Raw genomic sequence first — 23,275 nt, 5'->3', positions numbered from 1 at the left:
TACCCACCAAGGCTATCATTTAAAAATCAAGAATTTCTCAGACAAGAAAAAGCTAAAGAGGTTTATTACAACCAAACTAGTATTACAAAAAAAAATGCTAAAGGGCGGGCTTGAAGAAGAAAAGAAGAGAAAAATAGAGGAACATAATTAAAAGAATAAAATGGCAATAAATACATACCTGCTAATAATCATTTCAAATGTAAATGGCTTTAAATGCTGTAATCAAAATACGTAGAGTAGTTTAATGGACAAGAAAACAAGACCCCTATAAATTTTGTCTACATGACACCCACCTCAGGATCAAAACCACACACAGACAAAAAATAGAGATGGAAAAAATGTATCATGCAAATGGAAGTGAAAAAAGCTGGGGTAGGAATATCTATATCTGACAAAATAGACTCTACAATAAAGGCTATAGAAAGAGACAAAGAAGGACTACATAATGATATAAGAAGCAATCCAACAAGAGGATATAACACTTGTAAACATACACGCACCTAACACTGAAGCACCCAAGTATGTAAAGCAAATATTGATGGACATAAAAGGACAAATTGACAACAACACTGTCATACTAGGAGATACTTGTGTTTATATATCTTTTATATTTTATTTTCTTATTTTTTTATTTTTTTGCTTTTCAGTTGTTCCATTTATTTCCCCCTTTGCCCCCCTCATCCAGCCCTCCCTCTACTTCCATAGTCAATCTCCACACTGGTGTCCATGTCCATGAGTCCTTCATATATGTTCCTTGACTAATCCTTTCACATTCTTTTAAACAATACCCTCCACCCTCTTCTGTTCTTACTTCTGTGAGTCTAGTCTCTGAGTCTATGCCTCTGCTTGTATTTTGATGATTAGTTACATTGTTCATTAGAATCCTCTTATAAGTGAGATCATATGGTATTTGTCTTTCATTGACTGGCTTATTGAACATGATAGTCTCTGATTCCATCCACACTGTCCCCAAAGGTTAGGATTCCTTCTTTCTTTCTGTTGTGTAGGATTCCATTGTGAAAATCTATCACAGTGTTTTGATCCACTCATCTACTGATGGGCACTTAGGCTGTTTCCAACTCTTGGCTATTGTAAATAACATTGCTATGGACAGAGCAGTGCCTAAGTTCTGTAAAATTGGTGTTTCAGGATTCTTAGGGTATACTCCCAGCTATGGAATCACTGGGTCAAAAGGCAGTTCCATTTTTAATTTTTTGAGGAAACTCCATAGTGTTTTCCACAATGGCTGCTTACATTCCCATCAACAGTACCCTAGGGTTCCCTTTTCTCTATATCCTCACTAACTCTTGCTCATTTACTTATTAGTGATAGCCATTTTGTCAGATGTGAGGCTGTATCTCATTGTGGTTTTAATTTGCATCTCCCTGATGATGAGTAATGCTGAGCATCTTTTTTTATGTCTATGGGCCTTCTGTATATCCTCCTTAGAGAAGTGTCTATTCAGGTCCTTCACTTATTTCTTTATTGTGTTCTTTGTCTTTGTTCAGTTATATGTGTTCTTTATATATTTTGGAGATTAAACCCTTGTCTGATATATCATTTACAAAAATGTTCTCCCATACAGTCTTTCTTTTTCTTGACTGTGGCAAAGACTTCAGTACTATGTTGAATAAGAGTGTGCTGAAAGTGAACACCCTTGTCTGTTCCCTGATCTTAAAAGAAAGATTTTCGTTTTTGCCCATTGAGTATAATGTTGGCAGTGTTTTTCTATTTGGCCCTTACTACATTGGAGTATGCTACCTTTATTTTCACTTTGCTGAGTGTTTTATATTAAATGGGTGCTATACCTTATCAAATGCTTTTTCCACATCTAGTGATATGATCATGTGATTTTTGCCCTTTGTTTTGTTAGTGTGATGCATTCCCTTTATTGATTTGTGAATATTGTACCATCTTTGCATTCCTGAAATAAGTCTCACTTGATCATGGTGTATGATCTTTTTTTAATGTGTTGCCAGGTCTGGTTTGCTAGTATTTTGTTAAGGATTTTAGCATCTATGTTCATCAAAGACATTGTCCTGTAATTTTCTTTCTTTTTTGTGACTTTACCTGGTTTTAAAAATATGGTAATACTGATCCTGTAAAAAGAGTTTAAGAGTCTTCCCTCTTCTTGAATTTTTTGGAATAGTTTGAGAAAGCGAAATGTTAGTTTTTTGAATGTTTGGTAAGATTCACCTGTGAAGCCATCTGGTCCAAGGCTTTTATGCGTGAGGAGTTTTTAATTACTGCTTCAATTTTGTTCATTGTTATTGGTCTATTCAAGTATTCTGCTCCTTCTTGACTCAGTTTTTGAAGACTGTATGTCTCTAGAAATTTCTCCGTTTCACCCAGGTTATCCAACTTCTTGGCATGTAGTTGTTCATAGTAATTTCCATTCTTTGTATTTCTGTGGTATCAGTTCTTACTTCTCTTTCATTTCTGATTTTATTTATTTGGGTACTGTCTCTTTCTTTCTTGATGACTCTGGTTAAGGGTTTGTAAATTATGTTTATTTTTTCAAGAACCAGCTCCTGGATTAATTGATCCTTTGAATTGTTTTTTTAGTCTCTTTATCATTTAATTCTGCTCTGATCTTAATTATTCCCTTCTATCTTCTCTCTCTGGTTACATTATTTATCTGAGGTTTTTCTGTCTTCTTTAGGTAGGCCTATATTGCTATGAACTTCCTTCTCAGGACTGCCTGCCCTGTGTCCCATAGGTTTTAGTTTGTTCTGTGTTCATTCTCATTTATTTCCATGTACTTTTTTATTTCTTCCTTGATTTCATTGTTAACCCATTCAATATTTAATAAAATGTTATTCAACCTTCATGATTTGTATGTTCTTAATTTTGTTTTTCTTGATGTTGGTTTCTAATTTCAAACCATTGTATCCAAGAAGATGCTTGATATGATTCCAGTTTTCTTGAATTTGTTGAGGCTTGTTTTGTGTCCTACCATGTGGTCTGTCTATTAAAATGATGCATATGTATTTGAAAAGAATATATATTTTGCTTCTTTGGGACGTTCTGTTAATATCAATTGGGTCCTTTTGACCTACAGGGTCATCAATGCCACAATATCCTTATTGATTTTTTGTTTGGAAGATCTATCCATTGTTGACAGTGGGGTGTTAAAATCCCCTACAATGATTGTATTGCTGTCAACCTCTTTCTTAAAGTCCTCCAGGATTTTCTTTATATATTTAGGTGATCTTATATTCAGATGAGATTGGGTGCATTCAGGGTGGTATGGCCATAGACTAGGTGATCTTATATTCAGTGCATATGCTTATATTCTATTGTTGTATTACTTCATTAAGTATTATGTAGCGACCTTCTTTATCTCTTGTTATGGCTTTTGTTTTGATATCTATTTTTTCTGAAATAAGTATTGCTATGTTTTTTATGTTCATTTGCATGGAATATTTTTTTCAACCCTTCATTTTCAGCCCATGCAAATCTTTTGTTCTGAGATGGGTCTTTTGTAGACAGTCTATATGCAGGTTATGTTTTCTTATCCATCCAGCTAACCTATACCTTTTGTTTAGAGTATTTAATCCATTTACAGTTAAAGTATTATTAATAAGTGTTCATTCATCACCAAGTTTTCCCTTTGTACCTGTGTTCTTCTTTCTCTCTATATATTTCTCCTTCTTCTAAGCAGTCCCTTGCAATACTGGGTTGGTGGAGATGTACTCTTTTAGCCTTTTTTTTGGGGGGGGGGTCTGGAAAGCTCTTTATTTCTCCTTCCATTTTGAATGAGAGCCTTGATGGAGAGAATAGTCTTGGTTGCAGGTCCTTGCTTTTCATTACTTAAATTATTTCATGCCAGTCCCTTTGGTCTTGTGTTTCTGTTGAGAAATGAGCTAATAACCTTATCAGAGCTCACTTGTATGTTACTAGCTGTTTCTCCCTTGCTACATTTAAGATTCTTTAAATTTTATCATTATTATTGTGATGTGTCTTAGGGTGGGCCTCTTTAGGTTCATCTTCATTGGGACTTTCTGTGCTTCTTGAACTTTTGTAACTTCTCCTTCACCTAGATAAGGAAGTTTTCTGTCATTATTTTTTCAAACAGATTGTCTATCCCAAGTCCCTTAACTTCTCATTCAGGTATCTCTATAATGCAAATATTTTTACACCCATGTTGTCCCAAAACATCCTTAAACTATCCTAATTCTTTTTTAGTCTTTTTTCATTTTATTGTTCTTACTGGGTGTTTTTTTTCTACTTTGTGTTCCAATTCACTGATTCAATTCTCTGCTTCATCTAGCCTGCTTTTAATTTCTTTTAGTGTATTCTTCATTTTGAATATTTTATTCTTCATTTCCACTTGGTTCTCATTCATACTTTCTATATGTAGTTCCCATTAAGCTCCCTGTTGTTCTCATTAAGTTCCTTGAGCATCCTTATAAACATTACTTTGAACTCTATGTCTGATAAATTTAATGCCTCAACTTCACTTAGCAATTGTTTGGGTATTCTTCTTTTCCTCTCTACTCACTGGTTTCAGTGGGATGAGGCCCAAGGAACCAGCATGTCTTGTCATGGCTGAGCAAAGTTCAGAAAGGCCCCCATTTTTTACCTGCAGATATGCACCCAGCAGGGGGCTCCTGAGCTTGGCCTGAATTAATCCAGAGGAGGGGAATGGGAAATGGCTTTCCCTTCCTAGATGTTTTTATTCTGCAGTGGGGAGGGTGTCTGCCTGACTGCAAAGAATCTGTGGCACTAAACCCTTTTCCATCCAACCCACTGCCTTTGCAGGAGACGCAGTCTAGAACTCTGTGTTCTGTGCAGCCACCAGACTGTTACCCAAACTGGATGGAGCCCAACAAACCCATTGTTGTACAACTCTCTGGACTCTCTGCCAAGCTGGATTCAATGGGAATTAACTGTGTTTTCAATCTGGTCTTTGGAAAGAGCAGCTGTGTATGGGGTCTTTGCACAACCACTTTTCAAGTCCTTTTTAAAAAGACTCTATGTGGTATGCCTTCCACATTACTGAGTCACTGTCTGGTTCTCTACACATATTCCTCACCAAAAAGCAAAATGTCTTTCATGATCACTGCTGGCTGCAGCCTCAGGGTGCCTCTGACAGACCCAGATGCAGCAACCTGATCATTTTAGGAGATTGAATCTGGCACTCTCCAGGTTGGTGCTACAGTATAGACATGTAATTCACTGTGTTTGTGTAACCTAGGTCTCCCAGATTCCATATGTCCTCCCAAGTCTCTCTCTGTTAGGGCTGAGGATTCCTATGTGGGTCTAGGGGCCCCTGCTGCAAGACAGGAGAAAGCTCCAAAGCTGCATTTTCTGTCTTGTCTCTCCACTGCTGCAGGCACCATGCACAGGGCATTTTCACTTTAACTAATAATGTCTCCTTACTGGACAGTACAAAGCATCTTCTGTACTTCTTTGCTTCAAAACTTCATATCAGGTAAGATTCTGCTGATTGTTGGGGTTAATTCTCAGAATATCAGACTAAAATCCAAAGTGAGTGAAAGAGCAAATGGAGTCAGCTTCCACCTGCTTGGCTCCCATGCATACCAGGAGATTTTAACACCTGACTGTCATCAATGGATAAATCTTCCGGACAGAAAATCAACAAGGAAACAAAAGCTTTAAATAGCACACTAGTTCAGAAAAAAATTAATCAATATTTTCAGAGTATTATACCCCCAAACAGGAGAATAGTTGTTTTTCCACTACACATGGAACATTTTCTAGGATAGACCATGAATTAAGGCATAAAACAAATCTCAATATATTTAAGAAGACTGAAAAATATTAAGCATTTACTCTTCCATAATGGTAAGAAACACTAAGTCAATCACATGAAAAAAAAACAGAAAAACACACAAAGACATAGAGGCTATAAAAATGTATTACTAAAAAATGAATGCCTTAGCAATATAATCAAGGAAGAAATTAAAAATACCATGAAACAAATGAAAATGAGAACACAACAACCCAAAATCTATGAAATCAGTAAAAGCAGTTCCAAGAGGGAAATTCATAGCACTACAGGCCTACCTCAAGAAACAAGAAAAATTTCAAATAAACAATCTAATTTTATATTTCAAGGTACTAGAAAAAGAACAACAAAGTCCAAAGCGAGTGGAAGAAAGGAAATAATAAAGATCAGTGCATAAATAAATGATATGCACTTTAAAAATACTAAAGAACAATGAAACTAAGAGCTGGTTATTTGAAAAGATAAACAAGATTGACAAACCTCCAACCAGACTCATCAGAAAGAGAGAGAGAGGACCCAGATAAATAAAATCAGAAATGAAAATGTAGAAGGAACAACTGACACTAAAGAAATACAAAAGATTGAAAGATAATATTACCAAAAAAACTATATGCCAACAAATTACACAATCTGGACACAGATGGCCAAAAGATATATGAAAAGATGCTCAACACTGCTAATCATCAGAGAAATGCAAATTAAAACAACAATGAGGTATCCCCTCACAACTGTAAGAATGAATATCATCAATAAATCAACAAACAACAACTATTGGTGAGGATGTGTACAAAGGGGAATCCTTGTGCACTGTTGGTGGGAAAGCTTGGTGCATCTGCTGAGTAAATCAGTGTAGAGTTACCTCAAAAAATTAAAAATGGAACTGCCTTATGACTCACCAATTCTACTTCTAGGAATTTATCTAAAGAAATTTGAAAGACTAATTGGAAAGAATATATTCAACCCATGTTCATTGCAGTGTTATTTACCTTAGCCAAGATTTGGAAGTAGCCCAAGTACCTATTAGTAGATGGGTAGATTAAAAAGCAGTGGTACTTTTACACAATGGAATATTACTCAGCCACAAAAAAAAATCTTACCCTTTGCAACAGCATAGATAATCTTGAAGAATATTATGCTAAGTGAAATAAGCTCATCAGAAAAGACATATGATTTCATTCACATGTGGAATCTAATGAATGAAATGTAGTAACAAGAAAAATAGAGACAGATACACAGAGCTTGGGCTGACAGCTCTTGTACGAGAGGGTGGACTGGGTTAAGGGGTGGTAAAGGGTTTTAGCATTAAAAAAAGAGAGAGAGAGAAAACTCAAAATTTAAATTAAATTAAAAATTAAAAGGACCGAAAGATGAAATTTAACAAAAGCCAAAATAGTATGTATGATCCTAATGCATACACTCTAAAAACTGCTGTTACTCAATATAATGTAAAACTTTTAAAATTCTGGGACATATTCTGTATGAAAAAGAGAGTTAAAATAATATTCCTACCCTCTATCAGCAAGGGTCATGAGGGAGTCCTAAGCTCAAAGTGAGACACACACCTACTTTAAGAAAAGGAAGGAGAAAGCCACTTATCTTCTCCTTTCAATCCCCAACACTCAAAATCTCAGTATCCATCTACCTTGAGTCACTAGGATTAGTCTCATTATGCTCTTTATTGCAGCTTGGGACAGAGACCACATAAGCCTAGGAGTCCTAGGTCTCCACTCATCTCCTCTACTCTAATCTTCCCATAACTTCACACATCCTACATTGGCCCCCATCTCCAATCCCTCCCCACTCCTGAAACTCTTTCACTGTGTTGTCTAGAACCCATGATTGCTCAGTAGGGAAAAATGCATTCTCAAGTTCTTCTTTAAAATTTCCTTTCAACTTGCACTAAAAGAAGACTCCTGAGAATACTGCTTTTCCAAACACCTCTGAAGTGATGCTTCATCATCAATTGCACTCATGTTCTTCTTTGTCTCTGCTATCTACCAACCCTTGGGTCACACACACTCATTGTTCTAGTCCAGTCTGGATGTAGCACTCTCCAACATCTCTCCTATTTTACATCAAGAGAATTTCAATGTCCATTTACATGACTCCATATTGTAGCCTCACTGTTTCTCCACTATCATTGGGTTTATCATTTCGGCAACTTCTTTTAAGTGTGAAACTACATCCTGTGTTTTCTGCATAAGGACATGTCTCCAACACAAATACCCTCTTTCTTACCTGGATCAGTATCTCCCTATTTATTAGAAAATTACAGGACTTCCACCAAGATGGAGGTGTAGGTGGGAACACTGTACCTTCTTGCACAACCAAGTTTAAAAACAACAAAGTTTTAGCAACAAAATGCAGCCAAACCACAGAAAATTGAACTATACTGAAGTCCAACAACAACGAACCACTCAGCCAGACTGGTAAGAGGGGCAGAGCCAGCAGCAGAGCAGGGTCAGACAGGCAAGATCCACCAGACCAACCCAGGCGCGCGAGCCAGGCATGCAGGTAGCCAAGGACAAATCTCAGGTGTGGAGTAGACCCACCCTCAGGGTGGACCCATTGAGTGCACAAAGCAGCAGACCGATCTTGGTCACACATTCGCACGCAGATAAACCAGGCAAAGGAGCTAGCAGTGAGACAGATCTGGCAGGCCCCAGTGGCAGGAAGCAGTAGAGGGGACCATTGTTGTCCTTCTCTGACCCCGCCCCCACATACAGCATCACAAACCAGCGATCTGAGTGGCCCCACCCTGGTGAACACCTAAGGCTCCACCCCTCATACATAACAGGCGTGAACAGATCAAAACATGGCTCAAGAAGAACTCAGAGCCACAGAGGCAATAAATCTAAGTGACCAAGAAATAGCCAGACTTTCAGATGCACAGTTCAAAACACTGGTGATCAGGATGCTCACAGAACTGGTTGATTTTAGCCACAAATTAGAGGAACAAATGAAGGCTAAACTAATTGAAATGAAGGGAAATGCACACGAAAGCAATAGTGATGGAAAGGAAACAGGGACTCAAATCAAAGGAGTGGACCAGAAGGAAGAAAAAAATTACCAAACAGAAAAATATGAAGAAACAAGATTCAAAAAAATGAGGAGAGGCTAAGGAACCTCCAGGACATCCTTAAATGCTCCAACATCCGAATTATAGGGGTACCAGAAGGGGAAAAGAAAGGGCAAGTGGAAATCTTATTTGAACAAATAATAAAAGAGAACTTCCGTAATCTGGCAAAGGAAATAGACTTCCAGGAAATCCAGGAAGCCCAGAGAGTCCCAAAGAAGTTGGACCCAAGAAGGAACACACCAACGCACATCATCATTACATTAGCCAAGATTCAAATGAAGGAGAGAATCCTAGAAGCAGCAAGAGATAAGGGGACAGTCACCTACAAAGTAGTTTCCAACAGACTGTCAGCGGATTTCTCAAAGGAGACCTTACAGGGAAGAAGGGGCTGGAAAGAGGTATTCCAAGTCATGAAATCCAAAGACCTACAACCAAGATTGCTCTATCCAGCAAAACTCATTTAGAATGGAAAGGCAGATAAAGCATTTCTCAGATAAGGTCAAGTTCAAGGAGTTCATTATCACCGAACCCTTATTATATGAAATGTTAAAAGGACTTATCTAAGAAAAAGAAGATACAAAATATGAACAGTGAAAGGACAGCAAACTCACAGTAATTAACAACCACACCTAAAACAAAAGCAAACTAAGAGGACAGCTAGATCAGGAGCAGAACCATAGTAATGAAGATCACATGGAGGGTTAGCAACAGGGGAGTGGGAGAAGGGGGGAGACGGTACAGAAAATAAGTAGCATAGATGGTAGGCAGAAAATAGATAGGGGGGAGGGCAAGAATAGTAGGGGAAATATAAAATCTAAAGAACTTGAGTCACGTGGACATAAACTAAAGGGGGGGAATGGTGGGGGAAGGGTGTGCAGGGGGAGGGGAATGAAGGGGGGGAAATAGAACAATTGTAATGGCATAATCAGTAAAATATATATTTTTAAAATGTTTTTTAAAAAAGAAAATTACAATCTACATACACATTAAACTTTCTAAAAATCCACTCTTGCTGGACTTACAGTGGTGAATACACAATACAGTGTAAAGATGATGCACTGTAGAATTGTGCACCTTAAACCTGTATAATTATGGTAACCAATGTTAACCCAATAAATTAAATAGAAAAAAATAAAATAATTTTTAAAAAATCAATAAGTAATGAAATAATTCATTTTGTGTTTGACCTAGGAAATTATATACAGCAGATTCTCTTTAAAGTCAGCTTTAATAAAAAGAAGCATCTTGTTACAAAATTTCTTATAATTGTTTTCTAATATTCAGTCATAAATTCCTCATGAGTGAAAAGTTTATATTCACAATATTTTGTTGCCTTGCTATATTTTCAAAACTGAAAGATGAAGCAGAAACAAACTTTGATGTGACTGACAATATAATGACAAAGACAGAAAAAGTATATTTCAAGACATATTTTCAAAATTGTGCACATGCAGTAATATTTCCAGTTTGAAAAATCCTTTTACTTTAAATGGGATTTATATGGTTACATTCCAAACTACTTTGAAATTTTAACCTAGAATGTTCAACTTTGATCGTGTCTATTTGACTGAAGCTCACATTGGATAACTTACTTTTATAATGTAAATGCTATGGAATTACAGTACTTTGAAGTTAATAAATAGCCACCTCACATTTTTAAGCTTTATGTCAACTTTAATGTAATTATAAAGCTAAGTAAAAATTATTTTAATAGAAAAGCACACATTTATTTCCAAAAAACCTTTATGTAATCAAAACCATGTAAAAAAATGATTTAAAAAAATTACAATCTGAATCTGAATTTAGAAAAGTTAGTAAATATCTGATGTTTTCATACTTCACACCATAATAAAAGCATCATACCAAAATATTTATATTCAGTACTTAAATAACTAATCTTGAATGTTTTCACATTCTAACCCTTTTTCTAGTTGGTAGTCTATTAAAAGGTCAGTATTCGGATAATATGTAAGCAGTTTTGCTGGAGTCCCTTCCTGAGTATCCACTTCATCCACTCACATATGGCTTTTCCTCCCACCCCCAACACCTCCCAGTGATGGTGACAGTACTAGTGACAGTTTCTCCAAAAGCATGAATCATTTTTGGTTGATAATCTCTTAGGTGACGTTATCAGCACAACTACAAGGCAATCAGTGGGCCAGTTTAGGGTTCAATTTTCTATCTGGCCCTGAATTAACACCCAATTTTACAGACACAGGGATTAATTCAACCACCAGAGCATAGGCAGAAAGCTGTGGCACAGACCACAAAATGTCACTATCTATCCACAGTGCTAACTTTCCAATTATCATTTCATTTTTGTTCATTTATTTCCATCTGTTTATTGCTTACAAACGCTTCCGGTCAATATATTAGTCACATACCACCTAATGTGTTTTGGCACCTATTGCAGTTCCCATTAAACTAAAATTCTAAAATAGCTTTTTAAATACTAAATTCTTATCTTTGCCAATGCGAAATTGTAAATCCTTCCTTATCTATTCATCGCATCAAAAACTTGATTTCCCCAGATGCTAAATCATTAATCTTGTCTGGATGTATGTCAAGATCAAAGTTCCCATTTTAATAAATTTACATGACAACCAAAAATAAATCCTCAGATGCCCACCTTTTTGAATCACAACCTGCCTGAATCCTTCTACTGAAGCAGATGCTACACTACTTCTGAAACAAAGAATGTATTTAGGGGATTAGATTTAGACCAAGGTAGCAAGAAATCTTCCTTTACATATTTTTCCTTTTTCTGAGCACATGCAATAAATTAAAAGCTCTGCAGGTTAACGGAAAACATGGATGTTATTATACATGCTGCTTTGTTCCCTCTGGCTTTCTGTAAAATATCCAAGACCAGAGCCTCACAGAATTCTACAGCAGAACTTTGCTGCCACCAACTGAATGCATTTACCCAATGCAAGTGAACTTTTTAGCAACTTCGTGCTAGAAAGGAAGATGAAGGAAAAATCATATAATCCCTTGGACCATACCCCAAACCCTGACTAGAAGTCCATTTCTAATCAGTCATTCCACCAGAGTAATGCCAGCCCCCCACCTGTGCAACCCTAAACCAATTGATAACAGTCTTCCTTTTTTCTGTAAGCATTTGTTTTATTCATATAAAAAAGCATAGTTCAAATGCTTTGTGCTAGGGGTGTCATATCATGAAATGGGACACTGAACTGGTCACTCGGCTGGGCTAAGTAGGTCACCAGGCCAGAAAAGCAAACACTTCTAATTTCATTCTCACTAGTGAATTCTTGCAACAACAACAACAAAGCAGAGTAATCTCCACAGGTAACCAATTTCTTCTCTCTGGGCCGAATCCACAGCCATTTGTTAAAACAATAAGAGGTCTCAGACCTTACCAATACATCAAAATCACCTGGTAAAATATAAACTCAAAGACCCCACCCCAGAACTATCAATCAATCAGAACCTCCCAAAAGAGGGGTTGGGCACCAATAGACCCAAATTTACGGGAAGAGTTGAGGCCCAGCAGCTTAGTCCTATTCTCTCATTTTATGGCTCAGAAAGGTAAAAGCAATCCACTCAAACTGTGTGCACAGGCCCTCAAGAAAACCCCCGAGAAGACCTGGATCTCTGGATTTAGAGAGTGTGGACACTGAGCTCATTTAAGAGACTTTATCTGTGTGTGAACCCCTCCAGCATATTGACTTTTGCCATACTCATTTGTCCCCTTGAACAATTCAGCATAAGCAAGATGCTATTAGGGGTCAACATCAAAATGCTATTTCGGTCAAGAAAACTTTCCTTTGGAGGTAAATAAATAAATAAAGAATTCCAGTTTGTTTTCATTTCAAGATTTTATTTATTTATTTTCCGAGAGAGGGGAAGGGAGGGAGAAAGGGAGAAAGAGAAACATTAATGTGTGGTAGCCTCTCATTTACTCCCTACTTGGGGACCTAGCCAGCAACCCAGGCATGTGCCCTGACAGGGAATCAAACTGTGAACACTTTGGTTGTCATGGCGGCACTCAATCCACTAAGCCACACCAGCCAAGCTGTTTTCATTTTATACCTGTCCCATATAGCCTGAACTTTTGCCTTGAAATATGAATGTAGAAAATATCATTACTGTGAGTCAAATGTGACCTACTTTGTTCATTCCCATGACTCTAATTAATTTTCCTCTGACATAGCCCACATATAAAATGTTTTAAGTAAAATATATATTCAAAGTTTTTCATGTATTTGGCTTAGTATTTGAACTATGTAAAAGGAAACAATTTCAAACATGCTATAATGATACTTGTTCCTACGATTTTGTAATTTTTTTTACCTCTCTCCTCAGACGGTTTCTTTTAAGTTTGTTTTAGTGTCTTATGAAAAAGATTCACCAGCAGCATTAATGAAAGAGCATTAATGTTTTACTTCTTCTTGTTCTACCCTTGAACCCATTCAACCCTAGCCCTAGTTCACCCAGTAGTAACCTTGCTTCAAGTTTAACCCTGGTTCATTCACCCTCCTACTTAATGATGACCTTAATTTGCTCTCCTAGTGAGCACCCAAGAATCCTTGAAATTAAATGAGTGCTGCTTACTACAACTAATTGAGATCGCTCTGTTCTTGACAAAAATAAGCTGGTTTTACACAGCAGAGATTCCTACTTTTTGGAAATTAAATTTGCATTGATATATGGGGAGGGAGAGGAGGAAGCAAAAAAGAGATTGGTGGTGGAAGTGGATTGACTCGACCATGAGTGAGAGCTATAGATCTACACAAGGCATGACTCCTCACCAAAACTCTGATAGAATGAAGAAAGGAGGTGACTCCTGGGGGGCACCTAACCCCAAGGAATGAAGTGGTCAGGCAGAAAAGTTGCTTTCAGTTAACAAAGCCTTGGTAGTATAAGGGAATAGGGTAAGAGCAAACCTGGTGGTGTCCACAGAGCTAAAAGCAAAAGCATGTTTTATTACTGCTTCTTAATACCATACAGAATGGATTGTGAAATGCTAAAAACACTAAAGAATATGAATGCAACTTCAGCCCCTAAAAGACTTCAGACTATCAGTGAAAGACAGAGACACCCAACAGATGTAGTCTACCCAAGTGCCAGAGGACAAATCAACACAAAGTCCAAACCGAAAAGAAAGGAAAAAACAAGGGCCATGCAACCAACTGCTGGGAAGATTAACTCAGGATGTTGTACACACAGAATATTTCCGGAAGATTTTCATTATTAGCTTAGAAGCCATGTACAAGGAGATAAAGATGCTGAAATAGCAGATGAAACTGCTATTGAGAATCCAGTATATTTCAGGTCCTAGTGATAGAAAGGAGTGGATTCTACCCTCAGATGTTTTACTTCCCCTCTCTCCTGAAAACATGTATCTGTGGAAAATATAACAATATGCCTTTTCCTTAGTTCTGATGTGCTCTTTTTATCACAAACTAAAAGTTCCCACAATAAGTGGTTTGTTGGAGAGGCAGGAGAAGAGGCAATATCTTGGCTAATTATTGCCATAAAGTATAAATAATATTAAACCTATATCTATTATATTTTCAGATATCATCCTCTAATTAAACAAATGGCACAAAAATATTCCCACCAAAAAGCCCACTCTTACAACAGTATATTTCGCAAGTAACTCATTTTAGAGGTGCCAATAATATAGAGATTTTTATAAAAATTCAGTCTTCTACAGAGATCATACTGAAGTTCTCTTATAGCAAGGTAATATTTTGCCTTGAATATATTCAGGCTAAAGTAATATCTTTGATGCCTTAAGGTGTAAAAATTCAGAGTTCACAACCAAAATCTTGTCTAAGTTTTGAAGTTGTAAAATTCCATTTTTTATAGGAAAAATGTTGTGGATTCTTTTCCACTAGTGCCTTTGAGCTGACACTGCAGGGAACAGCAATTGCATTTCACCAAAAAGCACAGAGAGACAAGTATTTAGTTGTGTTGCTCTGGACAGTAAATGAGCATATGTAACATCTGTACTGACTCCTCAGAGTCTCTGGTGACCCATAAAGCTGTCCTTGGCCAGCAGCAGGCTACTCCAACCGGGTTTGGATGGGTCTGTGGACTGGCCACTGTCAGCTGCCCTACCCTGTCTATTATACCTGGGGGCCATTTGCTACTATATGGGAGAGACTGCCAGCCACAGACTGCTGTATCATTGCACCAAGGCACTTCTCTGCTGCCATAAAAACTGATGCACATTTGTACTAGAGAGAATGCTTATCGGAAGTTTATTGAAAATGTAGCTTCTGGACTTTCATGATATATCCCTATGACCAACCTTTATGGTCCCTATCACCCACCCTTATGGTAAAGTGGGAAGAAATATATAAACACCAAAATCTTCTAAATAAAATGTCATCTTTGTTATCTGGTATTTTTAAATAACCAACGCATCATAAAATTTCAACAATTTGGTGGAAACTCCTAACATGATTTGACTGCCAAACAGAACTGCTGGGAAGGAACACAGTTCCCCAGAGATAAACGCTCTGAAACCCAAATTCAAAGCATCCCCACCTCAGTGATTATCAGAGTCACTGTAACATAAAGGCTACATAAATTACATGGGCACACACCCAATACCTAAGAAATATGGTTTCGGAGGAGGGGCTTTCTCTGTTGCACTCTCATTGTTGATGCATTCCTGCTATTGTAAAGTATATTCTCTAATCCCAACAATCCCACCGTCAGCAAGGTACCCACACGTAAGACTAGTGGCCTCAAACATTTGGCTGAATCCTTCAGACCCTTATAAACATATGATATCCCAGCTCATAATTGCTGAATAATGAGCTAGACTTTTGTGTAAACACAGTGGCACTTATCTCACTTGTGATACGTAATGTCCCAGGAAATCCTTGGTGCCTAAAACTGTCTCCCTGATTTAAAACAGTCAATCTGTGAAAGTTTACATCCAGGAACTTATCCTGTATTCTCTTTTTAAGATGGAAAATATTTCCCAACAGTTTGCATATTTTACTATCTTACACTAAAATAATCATTTATCAGAACTAAATCCTTCATTCGAGATTCAGACACTGGCCTGAAAGAGACAGTGCACAAGAAGGAACAACCAAATAAATGAGACTAGAGCTCAAGCACTAAGAACTTGCCTACTTCCTCAGTTGGTTAGTTGCCAAGCCCCCAGTGATGTCTTGATACACCAAGATATTCATTCTTTCTATCACAATGATGGCAGAAAAAGAAAATGTCACAGGAGATGAGATGGAACCATCAGAAAACTTGGCCATGGCAGATTCTGTTTCACAAGAAGTTTCCACTGTAGAAGACAGAAAAACTGTAATAGAAAACAAGGCAACTCACATTGCATCTCTGAGCTTCAGTTTTCTTACGAATAAAATGTTGAAAATAAACCAGCCACAGACTACCGTGACCCTTGTGAGTATCAAATAAGAAAATATGAGTGAAAGTATTTTGAATTTCATAAATATTATACCAAGGTAAAATATATTGCACATGTCACATTATTTTTGTTTAACAACAAATAAGGGTACTTTTTCTGAATTCCTGCTTGTCAAAACGTGAGCCCTTGCTGCCACTTCCTGGCCCTGAGGTCAGATAGCCATGGGGCAATCCACGGTGCCTCCTCTGCCATCCTTGTTCCTTTCTCTCCTCCCCTTGGGGGTGGTATGAACAAGAACAGGATGGAAAGATGCTGCTTGTTTCCAATTTCTTGGCCTCTCTAGAGCTGCCACTGTAGAGATTCCTTTTGTATTTCATTTGCTTTTCTGTCTCTTCTACCAGCACATCTCTAACTGAATCTGCAGAAACTCTGTGTGAAGGAAATGAACACAGAGAGAGAATTCAAAGAAAAAAGAATTGGTGACATGTAAGTTACTAGAAGCTGCACTTTAAAATAACCTTTATGGTCAGAGCAACTGCTAACCGTTCTTTCAACACAGTGACACACTACATTGAATAAACTAGTGAATACAGACAACAAACCTTACTATCAATAAGCAGAAACACTGAGAAATTTATTTTGGGAAGTGACTGGTATAATGAAGCAAAATGAAAAGACAGAATTTTAATAGCTAGACCAAAAGCCTTTGGTATCCATACCACCTCTTCTAGGGACATTGGCTATTATATTAATCAGCCAACAGAGTCACTAAATTTATTCTGTGGCACAAGTTCCAGAAGTCACTACTGATTATAGCTTTTAAATTACTTTTATATGTAGATCCATTGAAAGTCACAGTAACTATTCTATTCTTTCAGACTAATAATGGACATACCTCCTAATAATCACCACTGATTTCATCAATAACTGTGAAAATGAAATATAGCTCCAAGATTATATAAGATAGCATAAATTTGAAAACAATATAAAATAAGGTATTGAGAAAAGGAAAACAAAGCAAAATACATAATTTTTCAAAAGAAAACAATTTATCCAGTCAAAAATTAATCAAATATTTGTTGAACACTTACTATATTCAAAAGCTATATTCCTACTTAAGTGCATTATTTTAGTTACTTCTCTTACTAACACTACAGGAGTCATAGCATTAGCCCCATGTTGGAGTTTAAGAAATTGAGACATTTCTCCACAGTTATGCAGCTAGAGAGTTAGGTAGGAGACAGGCAAATTGACCCTAAGTCCCAAGTTATTTCAATATAAAAATTTACTTCTAATGTAACAGGTTTATTATTCTATCGGTGATAGAAACAATAGGTTTAAAATTATAAAACAGGGTGTCGAAGCCATAGAAACTACAAAGTATTTGTAGCAAATGCTAAATGATCTTTCCAGCAACTTTGGGGAAAATGAATATGATTACTTTAAGGATACTCGTAGATGAAATAAAGAATAAAGTGGGGGTCAGTCAGCACCCTTCATAAGCACTTTCCATGAAGCAAGGAAAGATAATCACCAAAAGTCATGAGTGCCCCCAAACAAATGGAAAAATAAAATAGACTGTATACAATTATGAGGTAACATAAGTGTTTAGGTAACCTAGGAAATACAAAGAAGTGCAAACATGTAATTGAGTAAAAAGAAACATATTTTCATTACAGAAGCCAGTAATCCCTATTTAAAACATCTCTCATTTTCTAAGATTTCAACCATATTCTTTTTCTATTGTTCAAGTACAATTGTCACCTTTTCCCTACACCATGCCCCCCAACCCGGCCATAATGCTTTTTTAAAAAATTTTATTGTATTTTTTCATTATCATTTAGTCCCTTACACCCCCAACCCCCTGCAATCACCACACAGTTTTCCATGTCCATGAGTCCTTTTTCTTTTGTACTTAATTGTTCCATCCTCTAACCTCCCCCTTGATGTTAGCTATCATCTGGCTATCTATGAGACTCTCTATTTTCCTCGTTAGTTCAGTTTGTTCATTAGATTCCACATATGAGTGAAATGATATGGTATTTGTCTTTCTCTAACTGGCTTATTTCACTTAGCATATTGATCTCTAGGTCCATCCATACAGTTGCACAGGGTAAAATTTCTTCCTCTCTACAGTCGAGTAGTATTCCATTGTGTAAATGTCTCACAGTTGTTTCATCCACTCATCTATTGATGGACACTTGTTTGCATATCTTGGTGACTATAAACAATGCTGCAATGAACATAGGGGTGCTTATGTTCTTTTGAATTTGTGTTTTAGGTTCCTTCAGATACATTCCCAGAAGTGGGATTGCTGGGTCAAAAGGCAGATCCATTTTTAATTTTTTGAGGCATCTCTACAATACTTTCCACAGTGGCTCCTCCAGTCTGCATTCCCATCACCAGTGCAAAAGAGTTCTCCTTTTCCACATCCTCACTAGCACTTGTTTGCTGATTTACTGATGATCGCCATTCTGGTAGGTGTGAGAGGATATCTCATTTTGTTTTTAATTTGCATCTCTCTGATGATTAGTGACATTGAACATCTTTTCATATGTCTATTGGCCATCCATGTATTCTCTTTGGAAAAGTGTCTATTCAGATCCTTTCCCCATTTTTAATGGGGTTGTTTGGTTTTTTGGGTGTTGATTTTGTAAGTACATTATAAATTTTGGATATTAACCCTTTATCAGGTGAATCAGAGAATGTGTCCTCCCATTTTGTGGGTTGACTTTGTTGATGTTTTTCTTTGCTGTGAAAAATCTTTTTAGTTTGATGTAGTACCATTTGTTTATTTTTTTTTCTTTTGTTTCCCTTGCCTGGGAAGATATATGCAATAAAATATTGCTATGAACAATGTCCAAAATTTTGCTGCCCACATTCTTTTTGTACTTGAAAACAATTTGCACATTTTAAGGACAAAAAGGCAATACTCAAAAGAAACTAGAAAGCTAGAGCAGAAAAGAGTTCTGTTCTTTTTTTGTTCTACTTCTCTATAGTCTCTTAACTTTGATATCGCTTTTTTCCACCTCACCTCAGCACAACACTGGCAAAATGATGAGAAAAAAAGAAAATAATACATTCAAAGTATTTTTTAAAACCATGAATAATTTTCATTACAAGACAAGTGCTAGCAGAGCTCAAATTAATCAAAGGGAAATTGATAAACATGCTCAAATTATGAGGCAGGAAAATGCCTTGAATTTTTAATAGCAAAGTAACTGTCATTTTGCTCAGAGATTAATCATATTATGTCTATACATAGAAATTAACTAAGGAAATGAAATAAGCTGACGAAAACAAACAAAAACCAAAATCTCTCTGTTTTGAACATTCGGAGAAGACATAATTTGTAATGGCTTATGTTCTCTACACAACAGACCTTTTTTAGTTATTCTGAACTCTGATACAAATAAAAACAACAAAAATTAGCCCAATTGTTCTTCTCTGAGAACAAAAATGCAGTACTAATACAACATGAATGTTGAAAATAAAATATGAAAGGGACCCAAAAATGGAATTTTATTTATTTAAAAAATTGTGTATTCATCTTACATGTTTAAACTTCAGTCACCTTCAAAGTACTCTCCACTTAATGTAATACACCTATCAAGACCTTTTTTCTACTGCCCAAAATAGTTTTTGAACTCATCAATTTTGATTTCTTTTAGTGCTTCTACCATTTATTGTTTCACATTTCCCACATCAGCAAAACATTTCCATTTGAGAACTTTTTTTTTAAGATTTTATTTATTTATCTTTAGTGGGGAAGGGAAGGAGAGAGGGAGAGAAACATCAATGTATGGTTGCCTTTTGTGCGTTCCCTGCTGGGAACTGGCCTACAGGGGACCAGCCTGCAACCCAGGCATGTGCCCTGACTGGGAACTGAACTGCGATTGTCTGGTTTGCAGGCCTGCGCTCAATCCACTGAGCTACATCAGCCAGGGCTGAGAACTTTTTTAAAAGATTTTATTTATTTATCTCTAGAGGGGAAGGGAATGAGAGAGGGAGAAAAATATCAATGCATGGTTGTCTCTCATGCATCCCTTGCTGGGAACTGGCCTGCAACCCAGGCATGTGCCCTGACTGGGAATCGAACTGCAATCCTTTGGTTTGTAGGCCCACACTCAAGCCACTGAGCTATACCAGGCAGGGCTCTTTGAGGACTTTTTTTTCATGCAGGGCAGGTGTACTCATAAATTTCCCATCATGAAATGGGCAAACACATTGAAAGAGTCTTCAAAAAAAATTCACTGAAGCTGCACAGCCTCTCACAACACCAGCTGGCACACTGATACAGATGGGTTCCTAGAACCTTGACCTGGTGGGGGAAGCCTGTACTGCAAGGGGCCCGCCCTCCAGAAGATAATTCCATTCTTTTGGGCCCACCCCTGGATCTGATATAAGATCAATGAATGTCAAAAATTATTGTGCTAAGGAAAGAAACTAGACCCTAAAGATCATATATTATGTAATTTCACTTATATGGAATGTCCAGGATAAACAAATCTATAAAGACAGAAAATAGATTTGTGACTTCCTTGGCCTGAGGGTGGGAATAGAGAGTCACCACAAATGGACAGGAGGGTACTTTCAGGGATAATAGAAATCTAATCTAAAATTAGATTATGATGATGATTGCACAACTCTGCAAACTTGGTAAAAATCATTGATTCATATACTTGAGCATATTTAATGGTGTATAAAGTATACTTCAAAAAAGCTGTTACAAAAAATTAATATTTTTATGTTTTTATTGTTGTTCAAGTACAGTTGTCTCCATTTTTCCCCTGCTACTCCCCCCCACCCCAGCCATCCCCACCTCCCAACCCAAGATCCTACCCCCTTTGGCTTTGTCCATGAGTCCTTTATATATGTTCCTTGATGACTCTTCCCCTATTTCCCCCTAATATTTTTAATTACAGTCCTAAAAAAATACCAATTTAAATTCTGAAAAGGTTCCTGTAGTTTTTGTTAATGTAGAATAAAAATGCTTCTTCAACAAAAGAATTCTTGTCATTTCTCATGAGTATGGAGGGTCCAACAGAGAAATATTGATATCTCATTTCCCTCTGAAGCTCTTAATTCAAATTAAGATAAAAATCTAAGCTGAAACCATGAGTTTTTGAAACCACTAACTTTTAATCTTCTCTGTACCACTAATAAAAATCCATGAAAGGCGGTTTGATTCCCAGTCATGGCACATGCCTGGGTTGCAGGCCAGTTCCCAGTAGGGGACACACGAGAGGCAACCATACATTGATATTTCTCTTCCTCTCTCCTTCCCTTCCCCTCTAAAGATAAATAAAATCTTTTTTAAAAATTCACAAAAGGGTCAAATTTAGGCATAGGTCAAATTCTGGACAAAAAAATATTTAGCACTATGCATGTCTGACTGCAGTCAAAATAAATTTATTTGAGCATAAATGCTCTCTCTTAAAGTACTTTATATTTTGGAATATAGATCCTCTTCTAAAAATAAGGTTTTTGAGACTGTGATTGATTGATAAACTTACTTCCTTGAGCTTTCAAAATTAGTGGTAAAGCTTTCCTGGACCTAAAAAGACTTTTTCTGTCTTAGTTTTACATTATGGGCCACATCAGGTTGAGTTAGTCATGCTCATCAATGAGAAATCCCCTGGATTTAATGGAGCAATCAAAGAACCTATTTGAGGAGAAATAAATTGATAGCAATAGAAAGGATTCTTACTGTTGTTCTTTTAAAGAACATATAGAGACATTACTGAGAGCCAAACTAGTTTACCAGAAAGTTTTTGCTTTCTGTAACAATCACTAAAAAAGTATCTTTAAGTCTTGAGAGAAAAATAAACTTATTTAAATTAATCCAATGCTCTGCACCTATGCTATAAGCAGACACAATTTACATAAGAGATATAACAGCAGTAATTAAATTCACCATTTAGTTCATAGGAAGAAGAATAACGAGAAGTAACACAGATAGGAATAAACCAGAACTAGAGGAAAGGTGAACATCACCAAGAGATCAAAGTCTTTGGAGCTGAGAAGGGGATTTGAATGTCACCAGTGAGTTGCTTCAAAGTGAACCAAGTGAACACCACTTCACTTTACTATATTCTTTGTTAAAAAAAAGAAATATCTAGCTCCTTTTGAATATAAACCTTCTTTCTAATCTCTAGTTCCAGTTGGAGCAATTGCTATTCAAGCCTATTGTACTACTGACTCCCCAAGATTTCTTTTCACTGAAACTCCTGAAGTAGGTTCATCGTTTCTTAGACTTTGTAATTTCCTTTCTCAGACTCCATTTTCCTTTAAAGAAATTCATCCTTGCATAATTTTTTTAAGTAACAGGGACATAAAAGCTAACCTTTCTAAACCCATCTATTCCTAGAAATGTCTCCTGAAGGCCTCACACTTGACAGTTCATCCTTAAAGCTTCCGATCATTTTCTCTCAAAACTATACAGCATCAAGTGTGCTGGTTGAACAGTCTGATGTCACTCTGATTGCCATTCCTTTGTTGATAATCTTCTCCCCCTTAAAATCTTGTTGTTTTCTTTGATATCTGAATGTCACCAAGATGTAGTCCATCAGGTCTCAGGCAACCCCACCTTTTCAATCTGACGGTTTGTGTCATCTTTCAGGAGCCCCAAAACTTTTATTTCTATTTAATTTCTTCTGTTCTCATTCCTTTGAAACCTCAAGTGAATACATATAATGGAGCTCTCATGTGGATCCTCCATGCTTTATAAATTTTATCTCTCATTTTATTTCTTTTTGACTTTTAGCTCATATATTGGGATGCTCCCTTGACTTTTTTCTCCAGGTCTTGCATTGAATAATTATTTCAGCAAGCATATTTTTAAATATTTAATTTCCCTTTATTTTCTAATTACTACTTTTCATGGCAATGTTCAGCAATATTTAAGAATATCATATCAATTCAAATGACCCTGAGAAGTGAATTACAACTTTATAAATTATCCTTTGTTTCTTGAATTATCCTGATAATTGCATTTCTAGCATTTCATTATCCTGATAGTCCTTCTTCTCTGTGTCATTGGTTCACTGAACATGTTGGAAAGATTCTTGAT

The sequence above is a fragment of the Artibeus jamaicensis genome, unplaced genomic scaffold (assembly GCF_021234435.1).
Source record: "Artibeus jamaicensis isolate MK-2021 breed Jamaican fruit bat unplaced genomic scaffold, CSHL_Jam_final scaffold_286, whole genome shotgun sequence".
Classification (NCBI taxonomy): domain Eukaryota; kingdom Metazoa; phylum Chordata; class Mammalia; order Chiroptera; family Phyllostomidae; genus Artibeus; species Artibeus jamaicensis.
The sequence above is the reverse complement of the archived record's forward strand: the minus strand, read 5'-3'. Positions refer to the sequence as shown.